The sequence below is a fragment of the Sabethes cyaneus genome, chromosome 2, assembly GCF_943734655.1.
Source record: "Sabethes cyaneus chromosome 2, idSabCyanKW18_F2, whole genome shotgun sequence".
Classification (NCBI taxonomy): Eukaryota; Metazoa; Arthropoda; class Insecta; order Diptera; family Culicidae; genus Sabethes; species Sabethes cyaneus.
The window spans coordinates 50,083,530-50,109,777 of record NC_071354.1 but is presented as its reverse complement, the minus strand read 5'-3'; the positions used below and the strand labels follow the sequence as shown (position 1 = coordinate 50,109,777).

Below are 26,248 nucleotides of genomic sequence, written 5' to 3'. Positions count from 1 at the left end.
ATCGTCGTTCGTTCAATTCCGTTTGTCGCGTAAACAAAGTTTCACATTCGAAGCACTTCGGAGCACAGCACAAAAGCTCAGTTAATTGCACCACCAAGCTAACGGGTTCTTTGGACTACCTTTCGTGGTACAAATCTCAGCACTACTTTTCCTAATAATTATCTTTCACACAGCTGAACAGCTTCACAATACATCCGAAAGGAAATAAGGGCACGAAAGGGCCCACTAAACTGCAGAAGACTGTGCACACACCGCGTGAAGGTAGGGAACTATCTCATATAAACCGAACGTCAAATAACTGTTCCGACGACGACGGCGGATGCAGAAAAAAGCTATACTGGTTATACAACACTTGCAGCCTGATAAACTCTCGCAAACCAACTGAAACCCCCCTCGGAAACTAGAACAGCAAGAGCCGGCAGTCTGCTACCGACCGGTCGGTCGATCATCCGCTGTGCAACACGGGAGAGCCACGGCGGTTTTTTACCTTCTCTCCAAATCACGATGTGAACGGCAAAAACCTGATGCCTTTTGGTAGCATTGCGCGGTTACCGCGCGCGGTAGCTAAAAATTGAACTACAGTCGCGCAAACTCTCTCGTTCGGCTCTCGTTCATTGCTCGCGGTACCCTACATACAATGGAGTTTTCTCGTGTTCTTTCTCTTGTCGAGTCAAAATCCATTCTATCGAACACATGCAGGCCGCGCGTATAAATTATTATCACGCGGTGCACGATGATCGGCTAAACTACAAAGTTCGAGGGGTTATTAGTCAAATATGGATAGAGTAATTTCATTTTCAATTGAAATAAAATAGCAAAATAGAAAACACATGTAAAGGTTCGATAATTCCTGACGAACGTAATTTGTCAGTAACCCCTGACCGTCCTCATATTTATATGCGGTAGTGAAATCCAACTAAACCAATACAGTTACGTTCACGTTCACGGAAGCAAAAGTCATATCACAACGTGTAAACTGAACGCTACAAACACTACCAATGGCGCCGGCCCCGGCTGTCGCGAAAAGCTACATCCTTCCGTTTTGGGTTTGGATGCCTCGTACGGGGGAGGTGGTGGCATAAAGAGGAAATGCATTCGAAGTGCTGTCACGTCCCTAAAGCGAATGGATAACAAAGCAACAAAGTTTCTACAACGCAGTCAAGCTGAATTGATTTCTTGGGGGATTTAACTTATGTAGGGTTTTTTTCTAATTCCTGTCGTAGTAAGTAAAGCTCTTCTAATTTTCATCATTTGTTGTATGGATTTAATGAATACTTCAAAAGTTCTTGTGCTGATTTGACTAAAACACACTTACCTTCCGATCCGTGAACTTTGAAATCACTGAAAAGCGACTGTTGAAGCATACTATTGAAATTACGCAACTGACTTTATTTCTAAAATTCGTCGTACCGTTTTAAAATCCGTCCATCAAAATTTTTCATCGTCCGAACTAAAAATCACAACAATGTTTACGAAGCTAACGCGCATGTATTTGTGTAATACGGCATGACAAATGTTGTTCTACAAAATTTCTGCACGTCAGGCAAGTTTTCCTGACTGTAGAATAACGACAATGCCTTGCGTGAGTTATTTTTATTTATGAATGACGGAAATTAAAACGATTAGTCGACATTGTCTTCTACGTCGCACGAAAAATCGTAGGAAATTTGACTGGTAGGACTTCTTTAATGATAAAAAGCATTTAAATAGATCACTTTGATTGATCGCGTATGATAGACAACTAACTAAAATATTAGGGAATAACTAGTTTTGCATTGTGTGTCATATAAATGCTGATATTTTTAATAATTTGTGTTGGATAGGACGGGAATAGGCAATTAACGATGTAGCAACATACCCTAATTGTACAAAATAAATCGAGCATAAACTGTATCACTGTGAACTGTTACGAACGATATAAAAAAATTATGATCCATATAGTTATTTGTCTTATTTATTCTGCAACTTAAGGCAATGCCTTTTCAAATGTCACAACGACTCATATATGGTAGAACTAGTGTCACATAAATTGGGTACAATCATAATTTCTAATTCATAACAATTTTTTTATCGTCCTAATTTTCATTGAAAGTGCTGGAACAATCCTTTGCTGAATCCCAAATTGCTACGCCTCTTACAAAAAGTGAATTACCATACTTGCGGGATCGGTACAGTGGTATTAGAAATTTTTGACAACGAACGCTCCGTAAAGGTCTTAGTTTGTTGAACAAATAGTGCGGTTCTTTGAATTTTACTAAACGAAACATCAGAAACTTTATTGTCAGTTCTCAAATAACCAGCACTAAAATGCAACGAGGGCAGTGTTTTATATACTTTTCCTATTCTATATTCCATAAAGTTGGCTTATTCCGTATTTTCTTGAATTTTGTATCCTAAGCTAGTAACAGAATTGACAAATGGCAAGGAAGTATCATTCAGCCTTAACGACGGTTTATCCATGTTCTAATGTCGCCTATGAATATTGGGTACGCTTTATTTACATTGATCGACAATTTATTTCTCACGGACCACGCGATATACGCGACAAATTGTCGTTTACTTGCGAAGCGATTACATTTTTATCTAGTTTATTGCACCTATAGTACAACTGCACGTCATCTGTGTAAAGGTGGATCTGGCAATGTTTGAGTATCCTTGGATGGTCGTTTATATTATATCGAAAATAAAACTGGACCTAAAACTGAGCCTTGAGGCAGTCTTGACCTAATCGGAACATAGTCAAAAAAACAAGAATTATTCCAAACAGTTTGAAAACGCTCACTTACGTATGAACTAAAGCTTGCTTCATTTAGAATGGGAACACACTTTTGCTCATATTGTGGCGCTCTTGGTGGACGGATTTGGAAGTTCTTGGCGCCCACGTGTCGAATATTTTGTTAGCTTTACCTATGTATTTTTGACATTCCGCAAAACGCCTGTATTTTGAAAACAAACAACATGAAAGCCGAAAGAAGGGAAAAAATTGTGCACAGTTATTTGGTAAATCCGTTGTGGTCTGCATCTAGGCTTGCTAAACAGCTAAAATTGCCCAGAAATACCATATGACGCGTTATCAAACGGTATGAGGAAACATTGACGACCATTCGGATGCCTCAAGCTAATCATCGGAGTGGAACTATCGACCGGAAACTGCGTAGCAAGATTTTAATATCAAGAGAATTCCCAGTCTGTCAGACCGTGATTTGGCTAGAAAATTCGGTGCTGCCAATAGTACTGTGACGAGAATTAGACTCCGGGAAAGAAACAAGTCGTATCGAGCTAGCAAATAGCCGAACCGAACCATAAAACAGAAAAGTGTGGTCAAAATCCGTGCTCGAAAGCTATACGACCGGGTGCTAACCAAGTTCGACGGGTGTCTTCTGATGGACAATGAAACTTATGTCAAGGCTGGCTTCGGGCAAATGCCAGATCAAAAATTTTACCTGGCAACGGCTCAGAGGGATAGTTCAAGCAAATTTAAATTTGTTTTTGCCGACAAATTTGCATGAAAATTTATGATTTGGCAGGGCACTTGCAGCTGTGGCAGAAAAACTAGAGTTTTCGTTAGAAATAAGACAATGATGTCGGAACTGTACCAAAACGAGTGTTTCCAAAAACGAATACGTACATTCGATCCCACCACCATTCCGTGATGTTTTGAGAAGATTTGGCAAGCTGTCATTACAGCAAAGTCGATCAAGAATGGTATGCCGAGAAAGGGGTCCAGTTTGTTCCGAAAGACCTTAACCCACCCAATTGCCCTCAAACCGAAAGCTTTGCTTTTTTGGTTTAATTTTTGGTCCTGAACAGGCGGGTATGAAATGGGGAAGGCAAACGAGAAAGCGACCAATATAGCTTTTGCCAGCCCAAGCTCCTACCTAACGCCTCCACGCAGCCATACCCGGTAATACTCTATTCAGTAGCTAAGCTAGGGGGTGCGATGCTACGTGGTTCCCAGATGCCAGACTTGAGGTCTATGATTTTGCGCAGACGGCTGAGCCACCCGGCCTTGGTAGCAGGTAAGTCTAATATGTTATTTTAATTATTTGTTTCGTTTTAGCTCATCAAGCACCTCCTACTGTACGATTAAAACTTTGGCCGTAACAAATTTAAATAATACAGATGGATATCATGGATATGGAAAAAATTAAATTAATTATTGGATATTAGATACACTGATGGAAATTCAAATGACGCAATTGTATTTCACGCGACGGATTGCTGGTGAGATTATTCTATTGTTGCATATATATACTCAATATATACAATAAACTGTATATTTATTATTGAATAAATCTTCCTCATGATCCTTATTGTTTGCCTTGCCCTACTTTACCTTGCCTACTCCCTTGCCCTTGTTTACTTGCCAAAAGTAGATGCTACACTAACATTCCTACCGACTTCCCCTGCAGTTGTTCGGACGTAGCTAGGTATATATAGGTATATATATAATATAGGATTATATAGCCACCTACGATGTGTGCAGCCACATATGCTAATGCTAATGCTAATTTTTGGTCCTGAACAGGCATGGTACGATCACTTTTGAATCGTTCGACTAAGGTAGTTGATCCATTAGTCGCGTAGCTAAGCATATTGTAATTTCTTTTTACTTGCTTATTGAGGTATATGCTTCAATTAATGCTTGTGGGATATAAATTTATCAAACACAAGGTATTTGTCACAAGGCAAGACAATTGCATTCGTTGTACGAGAAGCTTTATAAAGAAAAATATGAATTTTCCGATTCAATTATATTGTACCAATAGTTGTGCTAATGTTCTCTTAATTAAGTTTGGTGTTCCATTAATTGTGTTATTCCGTATACATTGCTAGGTTGCTAGGTGGAAAAACATTGTAGCGCAACTATAGTTTGAGCGCCTGTAGTTGTGCGCCTCAACTGCGTCTATAGTTGCGTCTATAGTTGCGTTAGATTTTAGAAAATCGGCATTTTAGCAAGTAATGCTTTAATTTTAAATGGTGTAGTCTAACTACCAATACTCTTAACAACTTGTTTTCTATAATAAACGTAATTATTTTATTTAAAATGCTACGGTGACGAAAATATGCATTAATAATGAATAGTAGCGCAACTATTGGTACTACCACAACTACTGGATCAACTACCCTATATCGCCACAGCCAAACAGAATTTGAAATTTGAAGTTATGCATGAGACATTTGTAGAGCTGGTTATTATCTGAATCTACAATATTGCTGAATAACGCTTTGTTGTACCGTTAGTATGTAGTAGTTTATACGGCTTCGTTGGTAATCAAATGATTTTTTTATAACGGTAAATTTTACAATCGACGAAGCGGATGATAGAAGAAAGTAATGCAACAAAGGTATTTATAGTATCCAAACACAGTGGGACAAGACGTGAACGGGAAAGAGCGGAAAACTAGGTAAGTGAGGACCATTGAAGCAACGCTTATTAAGTATTTTTATTTATTTTATTTATTAATTTTCTATCCATCCGACCTAATAGGTCTACATGGAGCAATGGTTGGATGGGGAAAAGCCAAGCTGAGGCCATCCTCACGTAGGCATAAAAACCCCATCATCTTCACAAAAATACATAATTACAATTCACATCACATACTACATAATAAATAAACATTAATTGTCAAGTGAGTAACTAACTTAAACTAAATACAAAAAATCATGGTCACTTATAAAATACTAGAATTAAAAATCTTTTGGAAGAATTTGTGCGATGGTTCTCCGAATTCATACATGTGCTCCACAAAAGAAAACGTTCGAATACACGCTGACATAGGTTCATTGAATCCGAAAGTTGTACGGTGCGATAGAGGTTTTAGCAGTCCAGCAGAGCGGAGAGAACGCTGAGGAGCACGGAAGTTCAACGTTGAAAGAATGTTCGTTGAATCAATTTCTCCATTCAATATTTTGGCAATAAACATAGCTTGCTGAATTTTCCTACGGCGTTCTAAGGTGTCAAGCCCAATAAGGCGACAGCGATCAGGATACGGAGGCAGGTTCACGGGATCTCGCCAGGAAAGATTACGTAATGCAAGACGAATGAACCTCTTCTGCACTCGTTCAATTCGTAAATTCCAGGTTAGTTGATATGGAGTCCAGATAGGACACGCGTTTTCCATTAGAGGTCTCACCAGGGAACAGTACAAAGCCTTCAAGCAGTATGGTTCCTTGAAATCTCGTCCAATTTTCGAAATAAAGCCGAGCTGCCGAGTTGCTTTGGAGATAATAGCCGAGCGATTTAGGTTAAAATTAAGCTTGGCATCGAGAATAACGCCAAGATCATTGACATGTTCAACCCTTTCAAGTGCTTGACCATCAATGTTGTATTCGAAAATAACAGGGTTAGCAATGCGATGGAAAGTCATAACCTGACATTTTGAAATACTAACGATCAGCCAGTTCTTGCAACACCAATTCACGAAAATATCCAGCAGCTTTTGCAAATTACGACAATCTTCAATTGACCGTACAACAAGATACAATTTCAGATCGTCTGCGTACACTAACTTACAACCGTCACCCAGAAGCAAAGCGATGTCATTGAAGTACAGCGAGAAAAGCAATGGGCCCATATTGCTGCCTTGTGGTACGCCCGATTTATTTGAAAATAGGGTGGATAAACAGGAATTGAGCTGTACACGTAGAGTTCGTCCGCATAAGTAGGAACTTAACCACTCAGTAAAGTTTTGTGATGCACCAAGTCGAGAAAGTTTTCGTAAAAGTATTCGATGGTCAATACGGTCAAAAGCTGCCTTTAAATCGGTGTACACTACATCGACTTGGGCCTTCTGTTCCATGTGCGAGATACAAGTCGACGTAAAATCCATAAGGTTAGTGCAAACGGATCGTCCTGGCATAAATCCATGTTGATCGACCGAGATATAACTTTTCGTATGGGAGAGAATAACAGAGCTTACAATTATTTCGAATAGCTTGCATGACGCTGAGAGACTAGTTATCCCACGGTAATTCCTTATATTATGTCGATTGCCGCTTTTGAAAACCGGAAACATGTAGGACTGCTTCCAAATTGCCGGAAATTTTCTTTGCTCAAACGACCGGTTAAAAACACGGCATAAAGGTTCAGCCAGAACGTTCGCACAGCGGGTATAAACAATGTATGTGTATCGTTCCTCTTTACCCAAGCTGGGGGCCAATAATAACCGGATTCGAACTCAACTTCCCAGGCCCTATGGATCGCAAATATTGGTGCACGTTTGATATTGGTGAAAATTAATCAACAATATTGTAAACAATTTATGCGCTATTGCTTTGGCCGTGGTGTTTAACGTATCATCTCGATTAGGATCACTGTAACCTTATATGTTGACAGTCCGGCTATTGCACTGTTTGGGTGAGTTATCCAATTTGTTTCCGAAATCTCTGGTGGAAAGGATTAGGGTAATGCTGTTGTAATAATAGATAAAGGAGACTATGACTCTCGGGTTTTTGATATGATTAGTTCAGGTCCGTACGTAGAATGTACCTACAAAAACGGCAAACCAAAAAATCCTCTCAATGGAATGATTGAGGGGGCAAATAACACCCGCCAGAAAGTTGCTCACTTCATGGGGGAAATAAAGCTAGAAAAACGGCTCCTGATTTCGAATCCAAAAGTTGCCTCCCTTTACTGCCTCCCCAAGATACATAAAAACCCATTGGCTATGAGACCCATCTCGTCTAATGTCTGCACACCTACTGAAAAAATAGCCGCTTGGTTAGTAGACGAGATGAGAAAATATCCCATTAGGCACGGATCAAGTGTGAAGAATTCGCTAGAATTAGTAGCACAAATCCAAGATACAGTGGTACGACGGGGAGAAATTCTGGTTTCGTTCGATGTTAGTGCTCTATTTCCGAGTGTGCCAGTCCCCGCTGCTATAAAAAGCTTATGGGAACATTTAGAGAGAAATCGGGCTCCCCCCATTCACATCGAAGCTTACATAACGGTGGTGAAAGAATGTATGAGCCAGAACTTCTTCACATTTAGGGAAAAAATCTTCAAACAAGAATTTGGCCTTAGTATGGGGAGTAAACTCTCACCCCTCCTGGCTGAAGCGTTCATGAGTGACTTTGAAGTTGAATTGGGAAAGGAAAAGCTTTTTCCCAGAGTCTGGAAACGGTATGTCGATGATGTTTTCGCGATCGTAAAAGAAAGGCACCTGCCGCAAACTCTAGATTTACTAAATTCTCGATACCCCACCATAAAATTTACAGTGGAAAAAGAAGCGGATGGAAAATTACCTTTCTTGGACCTGTTAATAACCAAGAAACAGGACAACACTCTGAAATTCGGAATTTATAGAAAACCAACGTCCACAGATCGATACATCACATCTGATTCCAATCATTTTGGCGCCCAAAAACAAGCGGCCTTCCATTCCATGGCACACCGTCTTGTCCATATCCCTATGGAAGAAGAAGACTTCATAGCAGAAAAAGAAAATATATATAAAGCTGCCAAAATTAATGGATACGACAAACAGTTTGTCGACAGAATCATCCGGGTACATGAACGCAAGAAACATAAACAAAATGTAACCACACTACAGCCAGAGAGGGAGAACATCGAAAGAATCAGCATACCGTTTTATCCCAAAATCACAAACCCGATAAAAATATTTTAAAACGACATGGCTATCACGCAGTTTACAAAAGTAATACTACCATACGTGATTCACTGTGCAACGCGAAGGATAAGGTTCCTACCAAAGATAGGTCAGGAATCTACCAAATCAACTGTAAAGACTGCCCGTCAATATACATCGGCCAAACTCGTCGTAAAATCCAAGCCAGGATAAAGGAGCATAGGAATGCAACAGAGAACAAACGCATAAACGACTCCAGTGTGGCGATGCATGCCATTAGTCTTCAACATCAAATAGACTGGGACAGTGCAAAAATGTTAAAAAATGTGAGAAAATCGTCACACTTAAATGCCTGGGAGTCTATGCAAATATCTACAGCTGAGCAACCGCTAATGAATGAGGACGATGCCCCAATAATATCGCCGCTCTTCAGTTTGACTAAGTTAAGGATGTAAATGCTCCATCTCTTCAAGATAATCAGTTGGACATCACCCCGTTGATGGGAAACATATTTCCCGAAACCGGTCGGTTTAAAAGGTAAACTATCCGTTTGTAAGAACTATTAGTGTTATGTCCCGTTCACTAAATATTGAGTTATCGGTTCTTACGTTGGCATAAAAATAGTTTTTGTAGTGTACTAGTAGGGACTTGTTTTTGATGTCGATACATTCGCTGTAATATATAAAGATTCAGAATATAGGAAATCGAAAAATTTTTTTTTGGTTGAATTCCCGTTTGGTATGGTCGGTTTGGTAACGGCAACTCAACCAAAAGAATTAATGTAAAATAAATGACATAACCCCTATTCGATTCTGCGGACTTTTTTACACATAATTATTACGTTTTGCCTTTCTACTATATAAATATATAGTATAAAGGTATAGAAATCACTTGGAAAACCGGAAATGGAAAGAAGGTCCTGCGGGCCGAATGTCATATACCATTCGACTCAGTTTCGAAAACTGAGCATTTTCTGTGTGTGTGTATGTGTGTGTGTGTGTGTGTGTGTGTGTGTGTGTGTGTGTGTGTGTATGTATGTGTGTGTGTATGTGACGCTTTTAATCTCACTCACTTTTCTCGGAGATGGCTGGACCGATTTTAATGTTCTTAGTGTCAAATGAAAGGTCTAGGTGTCCCATTGGTCGCTATTGAATTTCATACTGATCGGACTTTTAGTTCAAAAGTTATGTATAAAAATATGAAAAATATGGGACTTTATTATCTCATAGGTCCCTTAACCGATTTGAACAAAATTGATTGCATATGAAAGAGGAGCCTTGCAAACCCTTAACTTCCAAATTTCATGACGATTGGGCTTGTAGTTTGAAAGTTACATAAAGAAATGTGAAAAAATAGTATTTAAAACATATTTTTGTAACATATAAGCATTAATTCAATGAAAAACATCACACATTTTATTATTATTTGAAAATTACTACTGAGATCTATCAAACGAAACCGAGTTATTTAAAATCGGACAGTTCATTCAAAAGTTATTTAAACTTTAACACTTAAGCACCGTACATTAAACCGTTAAAACGTGTGAATTCAAAACAAATGTTGATTGTATTCAATGTGTGTGATGTATGCATGTATGTATGTATGTATGTATGTATGTATGTATGTATGTATGTATGTATGTATGTATGTATGTATGTATGTATGTATGTATGTATGTATGTATGTATGTATGTATGTATGTATGTATGTATGTATGTATGTATGTATGTATGTATGTATGTATGTATGTATGTATGTATGTATGTATGTATGTATGTATGTATGTATGTATGTATATATGCATGTATGTATGTATGTATGTATGTATGTATGTATGTATGTATGTATGTATGTATGTGTGTGTATGTGATCCCAAGCAACAATGTGAGTTTGATTGTACTCTTCTGGTGGTTTTCATGACCAATTTTGGTCTTGAATGTCATCATAAGAGTGTAATAAAACTCAAATTGTTACTTGGGATGACAATTTGCAATTTTTAAATTTGCATTGAAATTCAAGAAAAGATGTTTCTCACTTTTCTGAATCAATTGTCTGAAATTTTTGAAGCCTCTTAGTGGAATACGAAATTTGAAATTAAAGAAAAGAAAAAACTTTTACCGACTAAATCCCACTATTTAATATTTATTCGCAACAGATACGTATACGCTTTGAAATAAGACGCTGTTGAAGCCTGCACGTCGTAGGCGAACTACGTATCTGTTGCAAATAAATATTAAATAATGGGATTCAATCGAAAAGCTTTTTCTTTTCTTTGATTTCAGATTTCAATTGTCATTTTGTTCACTTGCTGTTACTCACAATTGTACACGAAAAGCAAACAGCGAAGAAAAGCAGTTAATTTAAGCATGAAGGTATAGTGGTGTATAGGATTAAAAATGAGTTGATTTTTCCAAATAAATTTATACAAATTTCAAACGAATTTTGCGCATCAATAGATGCTCTTTTCAATCAATAGATACTAGAGCTTAGAAATGTTATATGAAAAATAGGAAGTAAACGTTGCACGGTAGTAATTTTGTAAGATTTGTTTTCGTTAATGACATTTTAAAGGACAGATGTCTTATGTCATGTATCATGTTTCAACAAATAAATCAAAAATGACAAGTACTGAAAATCATATCGATCATATTTCCCATTCTCAAGCATGTTTAAGGCGCAGCTTTTGCAACCCTCTTGTTTTCCTAACCCTCCAACATTGTAAAAACGATGCGATCAAGCTAATGACTATCTTTTCATGAAAGTACATTCAAAAAAAGCATAAGTTTTGATTTTCATGCAAAAATAATTATCTGAAGGAGCGCCAGCTAAGAAAAAGTTCAATTTCTCTTTTTCATATCTAATGCTCTATTCAGTTATTTTTTCTAATTCAGATATATCGCAAAATTGAATCCAAGCAAACTAATAGTAAAATTTTGAGATTAATCATTTTGTTGTCGATATCCTTTGTCTTCAAAAGCGAAGTATAATAATAATTTTTCTGAACTCTTGTTTTTCAAAGATGCTAACTTTTGAACGCATGGTATTAATTAATTATCAAAAAATCTGTTCTGAACACATGTTTCATATTGTCAATTCAAAACAAGTTTCCTATGTGGCTCTGAAGCCCCAAAGTTTAGGCCGACCGATTATAAAACTAAATAAGGTGTTACAAGTATTTACGCACACAAGGAAAGAAAATTTAATTATTCTACGCGATACGTTGTGAATTTTACTGGCATATAAGGATTTTGAGGAATACGGAACGGATATTTAAAGTCAAGTTAATTATACATAGATGTTCCTGAGAAATTAAATGATGATTATTGTGACAGTAGAAAGGCTAGGTCACGCCGCTAGGTGGATTAATTCGGGTTTTTGAATTTTGCTTTCGCAAATCCTTGCTTAGAATAATTCAATGACGGAAAAAATGTTTAAAAAAAAATAGGGGAAAATTAGCAAAATGGGACGCTTTCCGATGACAAATAGGAAAGGGGTCGGCACCACGCGATTCTCCGGAAAATTTTACATAGGATCACCTATATTTTATCAGCCTGCAGACTGTATCTTATCTGCATCTGTTTTTTCTCTCGTTTTTGCCCATAGTCCAATGGAAGGAATGTCAGTCCAATACTTGTTGCTACTAAAGATCACGAAAAACCTGTATCTTCACAGCATTTCGCGAAAGGATTTGTTGTTAGTACTTATTTACTTTACTTTATTTACGATCTTTTCTACGTTTACTCTTAGTATTGCACCTTCCAAGGCAATATTGAATAGCCGGTTAGAGAATGCCTCTCTTGCTTCAGTCCATCCAACGTCACGAAAGCGGCTGAGGTCTCATCCGCTATTCTGACGCATGATTTGGACCCATACAGCGTCGCACAGCGTCAGCGTAATAAGTTTCGTCGAAAAACCATTTTCTAGCAATATTTACCACAGCTTATTTCGTTTGACTATATCGTACGCCGCCTTAAAGTCTACAAACAGATAATGAGTCTGCAAGTTATACTTCCGGAACTTGTCTAGTAACTGACAAAGGGTAAACATCTGACCCATCGCGGGGCGACCCTCACAAAAACTAGCTTGATACTCGCAGACGAAGGACTCGGCTAACGGTCTCGGTCTACAGAACAGGATGCGGAAAGGCATGTTAAACCACCGGCAGTTGTTCTTCCTTCCAGATCCTGACATTGCTTCAAACCACCGCTCGCTCTTCGCTTTCGCAAGTTCCGCCGAAATACCGTCCTTCCCAGCAGCTTTACCGTTTTCCAGCTCACTGACTGCCTTCTTAACCTCTTCTTGTGTTTATGACTCTACAGCTTGGCCATCGCACACAATTTTTATCCGGTTACTGCGGATCTTCGTTTTTACCTCTCCATTCAACTATATCTGGAAGTGCTCCTTCCACTTGGCACTGCCGTCGTTTTCTCAGTAAGCAGGTTGCCAGCACTATCATTGCACATCACAGGCATGGCGAAATTCTGGCACCTCACCGTTTTGTAGAAACTCCGGTTTTTCTCATCTGTCATTCGACAGTAAACCAGCTGTTATGCTGTCTTCCACGCGATACGATCTTTCCTCGAGGACATCCAAAAAGTGTCGACCGTCAATCGAGACATGATCGATCTGAGAGCCAGAGTCCCTATTTGAATGCTTCCAGGTATATTTCCGAATGTTCAAACGTTAAAGTAGGTGCTTCAGGTGAAATTTATGAGCCTTTAACCGCTATCATTGCTCGACAGATGAAGGCTATGTCTTCCAATGACAGGACGGAAGAATCTTTTCGTCCCGATCGGCCCCGATAGCCTGTAAATACCTACTTGTTCTACGAAAAATTTGATAACAAGCCGGATAAACAAAACTAGTCATCATAGATTTATTATTTTGCTTCCTTATAATTCACTTACTATAAAAATGTATGTTAGGTTTCTTTTATTTGAAATGCATGTGGCCTAAACAAACGTTTCGCAGTCGAAAAAAAATTGTTTTTTTAGTGGACCATGTCCCTTGGAGCCTATCCTGCGAGGCGAGTTACGTGGGATTCCAAATTTCGTTACGCTGTAATTTTCATTTACTTTGGTGTTATCCGAATCGGGTCACATTCCGCGAAAAGTTCGATGAAAAGCTCTGAAGTTATTCGATTCACTGAATGAAACACGAAAAATTTGTCATGTCACGTCACTCGCCTTACAGAATAAGCCCTAACGCTAATTATAGCCTGTTCAATGAATGACCGAATAGTTGAGTTCAACAATAAATATAATGTGTCAATAATTCATCTACTACTCTACAGTTGATTTCGGTGCTTCCATTGGAGGCGTCAAAATTCTTTATTATACAAACCAACAAGATAGCTACGAATCGGTTTGCCAGTGTGCATCTACAAACAATTGTTAAACAAAGCTTCCGCAATCTGGTACATCATTCAGCTCGAGTCAGTTTACACACGTCGGAAGGCCCCGGAGCGCTGTAGTAAACATACTACAAGCAACCAGCTTCGCAACCGGCCAGAGGAAATAACATGAAACGGTATACACCAACACAGGAATAAAGCGTACCCACATCTTCTAGCAGCATTGTATTGTGTGGATAGCTTTATTTACAGGAGGAATCAGCCGGTTTCAATGAGGCTATTATGATTCTCTTTCTCTTCATTGTTTCCTCTATGGGAGGTTTTACTGGCTTGATTTATGTTACAACGATACGCTCACTTCGACATAGTTGGGGAGAATGTACGATATTCATTCACTAATTTGGAGGCGTCGATTTTAAACCACAGCAAGAACCATAGTTGCTGATGTTCTTAGCTGATGCTTTAAGCCTAATGAAATTAATTTAATCTAACCAAATTCAGCTTCGTTAGATGTACTAAATCAGACATACATAGACACTACACATAATATATGTATGTTTAATTACAATAAAGTTTCTCTCACTTTTATTCCTCTCTGGAAGTATGCCTTCATTAATCATTTTATCATTACTCTCCGTTAGGAAGCCCGACGGCGATTTTCTTACATCTTACTCTTACCATGCACCAGACAAAGGGAAGGCAAAATGATACGCTCAAATGCAAATGCACTCAATACCATGTAGGTAGGGAAATAAATTACTCATCATTACAGCCCATTACGACGGCTATCGAAAACTACTGTATTCATGATGATTTTGCTTTGACTGGAAAGCTGCCAGTTACTTCTGGAGAGCATAATGGCGACAGCGGCTCTTAAACAGCTGAGCCCCGACTCAGTAGCTTTTCAAACGCGTACCTACTCCACTGCAGTTAGACATGGAAAGACGTGTGCTTTATTAACAGAAAGAGATAACGATCCAACAAATTTCCAAAGTAAACTCGACTTCTTTATTCCCCGATTGTATTTAAAATTGTTTTATCCGTTTTTTTCCTTGGAAAAGTAAGACCTATGTCTAATGGGTTAAAATTTCATTCGTGTTGGCAACGTTTCTTTGGGTTATCCGTAAAAAATAATGCTGTGTTTTGTACGTATGGTTTCTTTCTCATATTACTTACTTTATTTAGAGGTCTAAATTCAAAAAAAAATATTACTTGAAAAAAGTTTTTTACAAGTACTGTACCAGTAGGTAAATCGCTTGCACGGTACAATAAAATATGGGACGAAACAAATCTCGGGATCAGAGAGGTCTACGCTTGATATTTATGTTTAGCATGAACCAAATTTACGCAGCAATAATTTCCCACTTCAGGAATTTTAAACATATTTGCTTATAAAATTTTACCATTTGCACTTATCCCCAAATGATTTGCAGGATCTGACTATGGAAGAAATCTCAATGCATACCTGATGAATCCTCTTTGCATTGCCTCGATTCTTGATATTCAGAGTCCATATCAAAACTGGAACGTACTAGGCTGGCAAATGAGTGAACATGTGCAAATATATCACCTCTGTTTCCTAACTCCTATCTCTACCTCCACGTGGTGCCGGCTGGGGTATGGCAGCCATGGTCGCGCACCTTGTGGTGCGCCACCTTGGTTGTCGTACGCAGACAGAGAAGGTGGAACACTCGTCGTGTGGTTTTCGGCTACCTAATCATGCAGTTCTGCAGTCCAGCGCCGATTTTTCGGAAGGCCTGGCTGCGGGGTTCGGACACACCGAGGGAGAGTTATTTTCTCTGCTGGATTAGCATAGAGAGAGAATCCCTGAATGGCTCTGTTTACACATTCTGCAGTTGTGCCCTTTGGCGGTTGGTGCCGCATTGTACATTTAGGCAAAAATTAAGCCACGGGACCTGACCCTGCCTTGAGAGTCGGCAAATCAGGAGCCCCTAAGTCAAGGTGTAACTCCGTACGATGACTGGAACATGCCTCCATGACATGCTGGTGGGGTGAAAACATGCCAGTCGCGAACGGAGTGCTTTGGGTATCTTGCCCCTACTGTACCATGCAGGGCTATGGTACGGCTTGCATTTTTTCTCCAACCAATCTTCATTATTAGTTACAATAGGATTAATACTAATAGTTTTTAGAATACTGAGATGACCTGTTAGATCACGTTCAAAGGGGTTCATTGATCTTTTGATCCTTAGAGCACTCTTTTCAGCTTCTAATTGTATAAACTGATGCAATGGAAGTATATAGAGTAAAGCATCCAATGCCTTCGATGGTGTACTTCTCATTGCACCTGTTATTGAGAGTGGCTAGCCTTTGAAGTCTTTCCAGTTTTGAAGTCACCAGAGATTCAATAGATTCAATGGATCATCTTCGGTTTCAGCCCCCATTACTTACCAATAGTTTTTTTACATATACATAGAACATTTGTAGCTTTGTTTACTGCTTGCTGTAGATGTGTGTTCCAATTGAGTTTTCTGTCAAGAAATACTCCAAGATATTTGACAGTGTCTGAAAGTTTTAAAAGTGTTCCTTTCAATCTGATGTTGTTTAATGTAATTTTTTTCCTTCTCGTTAATGGTATGATAGTAGCGCCATCCGGGGTGAGATTGTGCCAAAAAACCAAAAATATTTATTTGTGAAAATTTATTATATCTATAGAAACTGGTGACCTAAATTCAAAATGATGATGAAAATAACATATTTATTCATAACTTAGAATGGAACACAGATAATATTAGCAAACTATTTAGCCTAAACAGGGTTTCAAAGTTCGCGATCAAAAATACTCGGAAATAACGCTTGTAAAAAATGTTTCCCATAAACCAATCCAAACAAGAAATCGCATCAACTTGCTATTTTGAAGGTACATAAACTAATCATTTACAGTGTATTGAATTTTGAACAATTCAGTATATATTGACAGGTTTGACATCAACTTAGTTTCTAAATTGTGTGTATACTGAGCTAAAGATCAAAAACATATCCGGAGTGATTCGCGATTGGGGCTCAACTGGCAAATTGTAAACAAATCGTTTTATTACACCATCAGCCTTAAAAAGACTGATAATATCCTTGGCAAGAATCCTTTCTTCTGTTTTAATCGTTAGAATTATTTAAAACTAGTTTTTAGTGATGGGCAATAGAAGTGTTTATTCAAAACAAAAGACAATTTGCAGTTTAGCCTCTTGCATTGTTATGAAGTGACAGGCTTATTTGCTAATCGTTTTGTAAACAGGCGATAGTAAAGAGTGAAAATGCGTTGTTTTCAAAACACAGGCGCATTGTAAACAGGCGAAACTAAATAAAAAATCAAAACTAGGCATAACAGGGCTGGGCGAATCTCACTGTCAAAATGCTTTGAGGCTCATTCCAAGGGGTTCAACTATAAAACTTAGATTTTGAGCTTGAATGCACAAATTTTATGCAGTATTGTTGTGAAATTATACGATTGATTTATTCTACACCAATTTATATCTTTAACCTTGATTTTTGTAACTTTTATTTAAATTAAGACTTGAAAATGTACTGGCAAATTATCACAGTGATATTCCTCATTATTTACACCTTGTTAGTTGCGCCCTTATCGCGAATCACTCCGGATATGTTTTTTAGCACAATCTCGCCCCAGATGACGGTAGTTTTATTGGCATTTAAGCTAAGACCCTGCCTATCACACCATGATGAAATGAAATTTAAAGCCATTTGCATTCGGTCAGCAATAATAGAATCAAATTTTTCTCGAACAATTATGACTATTTCATCTGCGAATCCAATTATTTCAAAGCCTAGCGCTATCAACTTTTGAAGAAGATTATAAACTATTAAAGACCACAATAAAAATGATATTACACCTCCTTGTGGGCACTCTTTTACCGCTCTAACGCTTACAGATGAGCTTCCAAGGTTTGCTGATATCTCCCTTTTTGATAACATTTCGCTAATCCAGTGGATAATGGATATATCGAAACCACGTTTCGTCATAGCCGTAATCATATAATTATGAGATGAATTATCAAATGCACCTTCTATGTATAGGAAGGCAGCTACTGTAATTTCTTTCGCTTCAAAAGACTTTTCTATATTTTTTACAACAGTTTGTACTGCTGTTATCGAAGATTTGCCTTTTTGATAAGCGAATTGATATTTGCTCAAAGGATCTTGGGCTAAATATGATGACTTTATACGCTCATCAATTATTTTTTCCATTGTTTTCAACACAACAGAGGATAAGCTTATCGGCCTGAAGGATTATGGTGAAGTTTTATCCATCTTATTGGCCTTCGGAATGAACGTGACCCGTACTTGTCGCCATACTGCTGGTATATGGCGTAGTATCAGGCTTGATTGAAAAAGGTTTGTTAGAATAGGTGTTCTGTAGTAGTACAGGTAAAATTCATCCCTACCCGGTGATTTGTAGGGTTCAAAAGTGTCAATCGCCCATTCAACCTTGGTTCTCGTAAAAAAATTGTTGGCCAAAATATAAGTACCATCCCTGTTTCTATCTAACCCAGTCATTTCATTCGCTATTTCGTGAATGTCTGTCCTGGTTTCAAGATTTACAGTTCTCAATGGAGGTGCAGTTTGGACTCCGCATGTATTAAGGATTGAACAGGGAAAAAGTGTTCTCATCATTAATTCTAATGTTTCCTTAGTTGAGTTAGTAAAAGAGCCGTCCTCTTTTTTCAATGCACGTAACCCATTAGAATGATCTTTAGAGAGGATTTTCTGCAATCTAGCAGTTGCTGGAGTGTTTTCAATGTTTTCACAAGTGTGCATCCAGTGAATCCTATTTGATCTTCGCATTTCTCTATTATAGGCAGTGAGAGTTTGTTTATACTCCTCCCACTGTTGTGTTCGTTTATCCCGGTTAAATATTTTCCGAGTTTTCTTCCTAAATTTTTCCAAAGTTTTGTTCCACCAAGGTACATCTCTATTCGTAGAGCGTTCTTTTGCAGGACAGCTTTCGTGATAAGCTTGTTGGATCAGGTTTGAAAGTTGTTTTGAGTTGTCCTCAAGTTCTTTACATGTCCTTGAGCAGCCTTTTAATTTCTTGACTCCAACCTTCAGTTTCAAATTATACTGATCCCAGTTTGTTTTCCTGGGGTCTTTCATAATTTCCTTAAGTTGCTGATTAGCTTCGTAATCAAATATGATTTGCTTGTGATCGGATAAGGATTCTTCATTCGATACGTGCCAATTTTTTATATTATCATTCATCGTTGGACTGCATAGTGTTAAGTCAACTACTTTTTGCCTTATTGCGTTTACAAAAGTTGGCTTTTCCCCTTTATTGCATATATCTATATCTGGATCAGTGCTACATCCAGGTTGCTTTCTGTGAATCTTCTACAAAGTATGGCAGTTGCTCCCTTTGCATGGTGAAGATTCATCTGTACAAATTTAATATTTCTTCTTTGTGGTTTTATATGATTTGTGGTACGACCGGGCTGTTTTGGGTTTAGTCCTGCACCGTTGACACCACTGGGTCCTGGGATTTGACTGATTATATCAGAATCGCCAGTTTCCTCTTGGGTTTTATCGATGTCAGGGTCACTTTAATTTAGATTAGAATTTAGAGAATTTAAATTAGAATTTTTATTAGTTTTTTTCCATCTTAATGGTTTTAATTTGCTGGGTGAAAGAATCCATTGTCCTTTACTGTTTTTGTCAAAGAAAACCACACTAAGCAGATGGTGTATTTAGCTGTCGTCCTTGCCTGGGAAGCAAAGTAATCGTGAAGAAAATGTATGGGTAAATTTGACCTCACTTTACATACATTTTCACTACTAAGCGTAAAAAAATTGTTGTAAATGTTTCTTTAAAATTGCCGGACATTTTATCTATCTAATGAGATATTAACAGTTATGTTTCGTTCAGTAGTATAATAGCTATTAGCATTTGAAATCTTTCACTCAAGTGTTACACTTCAATTTTCGTTTTCACAGTGCTACCCGGTACACTGCCGTGAATGCCATAGTTGTCTCATTTTCTATGGAGTTTCCTATAAAAATGGGACTACTATGGGATTCACGATAGTATAGTAAACAAAGACGCAATCCTACGTCAAAAACAACTACAACTTTCACACAAAACGCTAAGAGCCAACGAATTAAGTAAAAAATTTTATTTTTTTCAGCGCCTACTGATTTCCTACAAGAACTTTTAACAGCCTGATGTCATTTCATTTCACGAACGCTATGGCGTCCAATAATCATAGGATTCTATCTATAGCTGGTATTTAGCTATAAATTTTCGTAGTTTGAATCAAATTTACAACAGAAGGGAATGGGAAAAGGCACTTGTTATAATCTCGCGACTGACTATGAACTACCTACCTAGGGCAGAAGCCTATTCGAGAGAAGGTCACTAGGAGTGACTAATTTTGCGAACTAGCACTAGGAGTAGGACCGACTAATTTTGCAAAGAAAACATATGGGTATGTGGAAGAAAAATGGTTCTTATTTCACTAACTGAAATATGTATAACGTAACTACGTATAAAATTGCTTGCACCAATTTTAGCATAGTTTTCAAGACCAGAAATGCGTGGGTGCTGCATCAAATAAACCGAAAAACAGTCAACTATCTCTACTTACCTTACACCATTCCAAGCGACAATCTATCCTCCCGCTCGCTCGGGTGAGAGAATGCGCATTTCACCCCACGTACATTTAGCACCAGAGGCAAATCAAATCCTGAGGTTTTCCAAGAAATTTCCACGTCGCACTCGTCGTGGCACTTCGCGAACAGATTAGAATCAAACTTTATTTTCTATTCACACTTCTAATCAAACAGCACACACTAACGCTTATCAAGATTGGTTAGCTGCCCTTGCAAATAATCAACTCCAGCCCACACACATTATCAAAGCACTTTCCTTTATTTCACCATTGATACCCAGGAGAGGCCGTCAAGAAAAAAAAACCTAAGCGAAATCCACACGGCAGACAGAACTTTTTCACCAGAATATTTTCATCGCCCAAAAACGGACTAAACCGTGCCCGTAACACACGGATAACACTTGCTTCTAACGCGCGACGAAAAGTTCTTTTATTTTCACCTATTTGCAAGCCCGATTCATTACTTTTTATCAGTAATAATAGCACTTTTCGACGCTTACACGAGACCGATCCGCGAATGAAAATTATTCCAAGTGTGATTTAAAATCATCATTGCGCTGCACTCACACAACTCGAGACGCGGCGAGCGAAAGGCACGAACGGATAAACACACGCGGCGCGGCGGATCGATAACAAACGAAGTAGCCGATGGTTGGCTGGCTGGAGCCGAAGTGAGATGATAGAGAGAAATGCGAGGTGCGAGCATGAAGCCGGAGCCGGTGAGCGCGTACTCACAGTACACACGTGAACTTGAGAAAAACAAATCAAAACAAACGGCAGTGTGAGCAGGCTGAGAAACTTTCGCTACTGTCTTGAAATGTATCAGCTGGCTAAGGATTTTCATGACAGAGGTAACACTGAAAATAAATGGCTATGCATTCAGGCAAGCAGAGTTAGGATTTATGTGTTGAAATAAACGCAGCTTTTCATTTAGGTAAACATTATAGCAGACGATTAACAGTTTAGATTTAAGGTCAGGTAACCGAATTTTGTAAAGAATATTTTGAGCAGCGAGATTAAACAGGGAAACTGGATTCTTGCTGGAACACTGCTAACGATAAACATGTTACGATATTTATACCGGCACTGTCCATTTTATCACGTCTCACCACGATATGAAAGAGAGAAACTATGTACAGAAGGAGAGAATTTTCTATGCTCAGCTCAAGTATGCTAGAGGTATATTTCCACCCTCTTGCTAACCCCCTTTTATTTCATTGCGGAAAGGTGAAAACAGGGGTTGTTTGTTGTTGCGCCGTGCGGTTGTTATAACAAAGCAGATTTTATTCCTCGAATATCTTCACTGTTCAGACTGAAAATATTTATTATCGAATGAAGTAACGTCGCGAATCCTGTAATCGTATAAAAAAGATTTGGAAAGATGATAAATTCGACAGTAATTGTTCAAGTTCGTTGCGTTATTCTAACAGACTCTGCCAAAATTCAAAATAACGTGTAGAAAGTGGCAGTTTCTGTGTGTGCGGGGAAGCAGTGAACTAACCCCTATATGTGCACTGGGTGCGTGTCTGCCAGGTGGCCAGTGGTCATCCACTGTCAGTGTACTGGGCGTAGGCTCGTGTGTGACGTTGCTGTATATCCTAAAAAGGTGCACGGTTCTGTTGGAATAACTTGGCTGAATCATTTGGACAGTAAGTATCAAACTGCTTGGGACTTGCTTGATATGCCAAAATATAAGTATAATTCATAACATGCTTAAATCGTGGATCGAGATATATTTCCAGAGAAAATGTACTTTAAAATAGTTGGATGATTGCTTCATGTAAAAATATAAATATTTCGTTGAGCAATACTTTATTGAGCTATAACGATCTTTGCTTTTTTGTTCATTATGTGCTCTTTTGACTACAGCGCCTTATAGCGAAACAAAATTCAAAAAAGTTGTAGAGCTAATTATTATCTACAATATGGTTGAAGAAAGTACAGGTTTGTCTTTAGTATTTATGGGGCTATAAAGTTGAAATGTTGTTGGTTTTGCGTATCAGAAGTATCGGCGACAAAGTTAGGAAAAAAATCATTTAATTCTACTACAAAGCTAAGCTCAGGTGCTACATTCCGTTTTCGAAACTTGACCTTTCTGTTTCTTGACAAACTTCGCAGTCAGCTGTTAGAGTACATGACAATTGCGTCTTACCTGGACGCCATCTGGAAGGCTTAGTTCTGCGATAATAAATAAAAATTGCCCTAAAAAATTCACAATATTGCCTTTCTTTCTTCAAATTTCGTAACTATCAAACTACTTTTAGTGGTATTTTAGTAATTATGGTACCAAATGAAAAGTATTTTAATACATTTTTCGGGAAAAACATCGCCATTGGAGCTTTGAGTTTCATATGATCGTAAAAACATTGAAAATACTCGTTTTTTCATGTTTGCATGATTCGTTGGCAAAAAAGACTCACATTTTGTTATATTTTTTTAAATTGAAAATTATTTAAGTTACATATCAAAAATTCCGAAATGTAAAGTTCTTGTGAAACTCCCCTACTTGTCCTGTACCATAGCATGCCTCACCTGACCCCACTTATCCGGAAAGATTTGCAGTATACGCCCTCGTTCCCATTGATTCCTCGCATGTTCATCGTCGATCACGACTAAATAGATCACCCGGTTTCTGCTTTGAACCTCTCTGTGCGCCTCGTTAACATCGGAAGATATTCTTGCACCCATCTGCGACAGAAATTATCCACGATGTGCTGCGATAGCTTCCAGCTATCTCGATTCGGCGTAAGAGCTTCATCGTCTGCTGGCTCCAGACGAACGTAAGTCAGTGGTCGCGAGTTTACAATCGCTCCAACGTGATTGTTTCCAGTTCCTCATCGCTGAGAAGTCGCGGGCTTTCCGACACAGCTTTCATCGCCGCCTTCACGGTACCCAGGACTTGACCATTCGCTCCCATGGTCCTCCCATGTGTGGAGCTGCCGGAACGTTGAAATGCCACTGGGTATATGGGCTTTCGCTTTTCTTCTGACAACTGGCGGTTGGTGCCCACAAAGTTTGTGTAATTGTCCGAGAATACTTGCAACGGCGCCCCCGTCTGGCAACAAATTTTTTGAATGTAATGATGCAGGCTTCTGACGAAAGACCAGCTCGAGATGTATGGCGCGTACCGTTAGACATGTGAACAGACAAATCCACCTCTTCACCACGCTGCGTCTGACTTTTTTCTTCGAAGGGTCTCATGTAATCTACTCCGACGTACGTGAATGGTCGAACAAACGGTTTTAGGCGAACTCTCGGTAAAGGTGCCATCAATAGTGGGGCAGGAGCTGCTTTCTTGACCTTGCAATGCTGACAATTTCTATCCACTTTCCGCATGAGCACTCGAAGCTTGGGTATGTAAAATTCCTGCCGTAGCTAACTGCAGACCGTTTCGGCGTTGATGTGCAAAAGCCATCGGTGGAACGACTGTACTAACAGAAACGTCACACGATTGATCGCTGGGGAAGAACTACAGGGTATTTCGTTGAATATGGGATGTGATGTGCATTTCCAATCCTACCAACTTCCTACCCGAACGACACCACATTCGTCGAGGAATGGTACTAGCGAATGCAGCGAACTGCTTCTCCCAACACTGCGACCATGGTTCAGCTCATCAACCTCTACCGAATACGCCTGCCGACGCACCGATCCAGATTCTGCCGCGGATATTCTTCGCCCAGAGCTCGTTTCCAGACACTGCCTGCCCGGTGTACGTATTTAAGCCATCGCACGCACTGGACGATTCCCGTTCGAGAAACATTTTGTATCAAACGCGCTCCCATCATGGCTGCCTGCAGCTCTAGTCGAGGGAATGAAAGCGTCCGCTGCGGTGCAACTTTGGTTTTTGGCGCCACCAATGAGGACCAGGCACTTCCATTATCCAACACCCTTAAATAAACTACAAAAGAACAAGCAGCTATGATTGCATCCGTAAACACATGGCAGTTCGATTTCATTCACTTCCTCTGTTCGAAGAGGTCCAAAAAAACAACGGAACACCTTTACTTCGCCGATCGCAACGAACAGTGCAATCCATTTACTCCATAGATTGTACAGATACTCTGCTATGCTCTGCTATCCCAGCCAGTACCTGTTCGCCAGATCTCATGCATTAATACTTTGCCTTGCATTACAAAGTGCGCGACTAATCCCAGTGGATCGTACAGCTTCATCACGGTTCGTAGAACTTGCCGTTTTATTGGGACTGTTCCATCGTTTAACGCTTCTTCTAACTTTGGCTGATCGAAAGGTAAATGATCCGCTGCAGGGACCCACACCACGCCTAGAACGCGTTCGTGTAGTTTTCCTTTTCGAAGGCCAGTTTTTTACTGCCTGGCGATCCAGTCTTTTCTAAAAGATCGAGTATATCCTGCGAGTTGGACAGAACTTTCCCAAACTCGAACCCGCGGCATGAATCAGTTTTACTTGCTGGACAACCTGTACGGTTACTTCTATTTACAGAGTCTACACTGCTCGAGGAAATCACCCACGTAATGGTCTTTGATTATTGCGTTTACCGCCCAATTAGCTTCGAGGTACGATGCTGGTCTAACAAGCCAGTTGTCATATGTTCGGATATCGGCTAGGCGGTACCTGCTAGACAGAGTCAGTAGGATCGCTACACTGGCCCCGTCATTTTCTTGTACTCTAAACAACCGGCTGCGAATTCTGTCGATAAAAAAGGGTAATGTCTAATGACGGTTTAAGCCCAAGGCTTTTGCCCTGGGATATAGATCTCCATAGTCCCCGTTGCCCCGAACATTGCGACGTTAACCACATAGACCTGGACATCATCCTCTGAATTGGTGCGCCATAGAAAGCACTCCGACCACCTCACGAATGAGAACCCTCAGGACAGGAACCTTTCCCGAATATCGGAGCATACTGCGTACTTGACTTCTTTAAACCGCAACAGAACTCCTACAAGTGAAACGAGAAGATCCGGCCCTTTCAACAGCATGTCGTTAATGGAGACATTTCCAGCTTTCGCCGCGGCATCCCAAACCATTCGGATTTTGTTCGGTTTCTTGGGGTTCGCCACTTCTAACGGGAGGTACCACACTCATGGCAGGTTGATGTTCGTCAGCTCATCCGCTGACACCCTAAGGACATACTGCTTCTGTTCGAACCTTTCGATTTGCTCGGTAACCCGTCTGCGCAGCTCCGGATCTTTTGCGAGCCGTTTCTCCATACCTCTCAACCAGCTGACTGCCAATGGGAAGCTATCAGGGAAGTTAACATTTTCGAGTCGATGGCCCCTCTTCCTTGTCAACCTGAGCGCTTAAGTCTCCGGCGGGCAGTTATCGTATTCGCGCTCATGCTGTGCGTTAGAAAAGTCCTTATCGTCCTCGTGAATTCCTAGGCGTGGGCTTCTTCTTCTTCTTAATTGGCCTAACGTCTTACGACAAGGCCTGCGCATAATTATAATTTATGCGGTATAATTTCTCCATCTGTTTCGGTCCATGGCAACTGTTCTCCAGTTCCGCGGGCACCCAGTGCTCGTCAGATCTCGCTTCACCTGGTCTTGCCACCTCGCTCGCTGTGCCCCTCTTCGTCTTGTTCCTACCGGATTTGATGCGAAAACCATTTTTGCAGGATAGTTGTCCGGCATTCTAGCAACATGTCCTGCCCAACGTATCCGTCAGCTTTAACCACTTTCTG

General features: G+C 39.5%; 1 protein-coding gene across 1 annotated transcript in view; it reads right to left on the bottom strand.

The window, feature by feature from the left end:
• LOC128737898 (microtubule-actin cross-linking factor 1) overlaps nt 1-21,131 on the bottom strand; it is a 401,187-nt gene extending 380,056 nt beyond the window's left edge. Inside the window, exon 1 of the mRNA XM_053832661.1 lies at nt 20,561-21,131. The gene's annotated coding sequence lies outside the window, so the exon portion shown is untranslated. The remainder of the gene's footprint in view (nt 1-20,560) is intronic.
• Between the last annotated feature and the right edge of the window lie 5,117 nt (nt 21,132-26,248).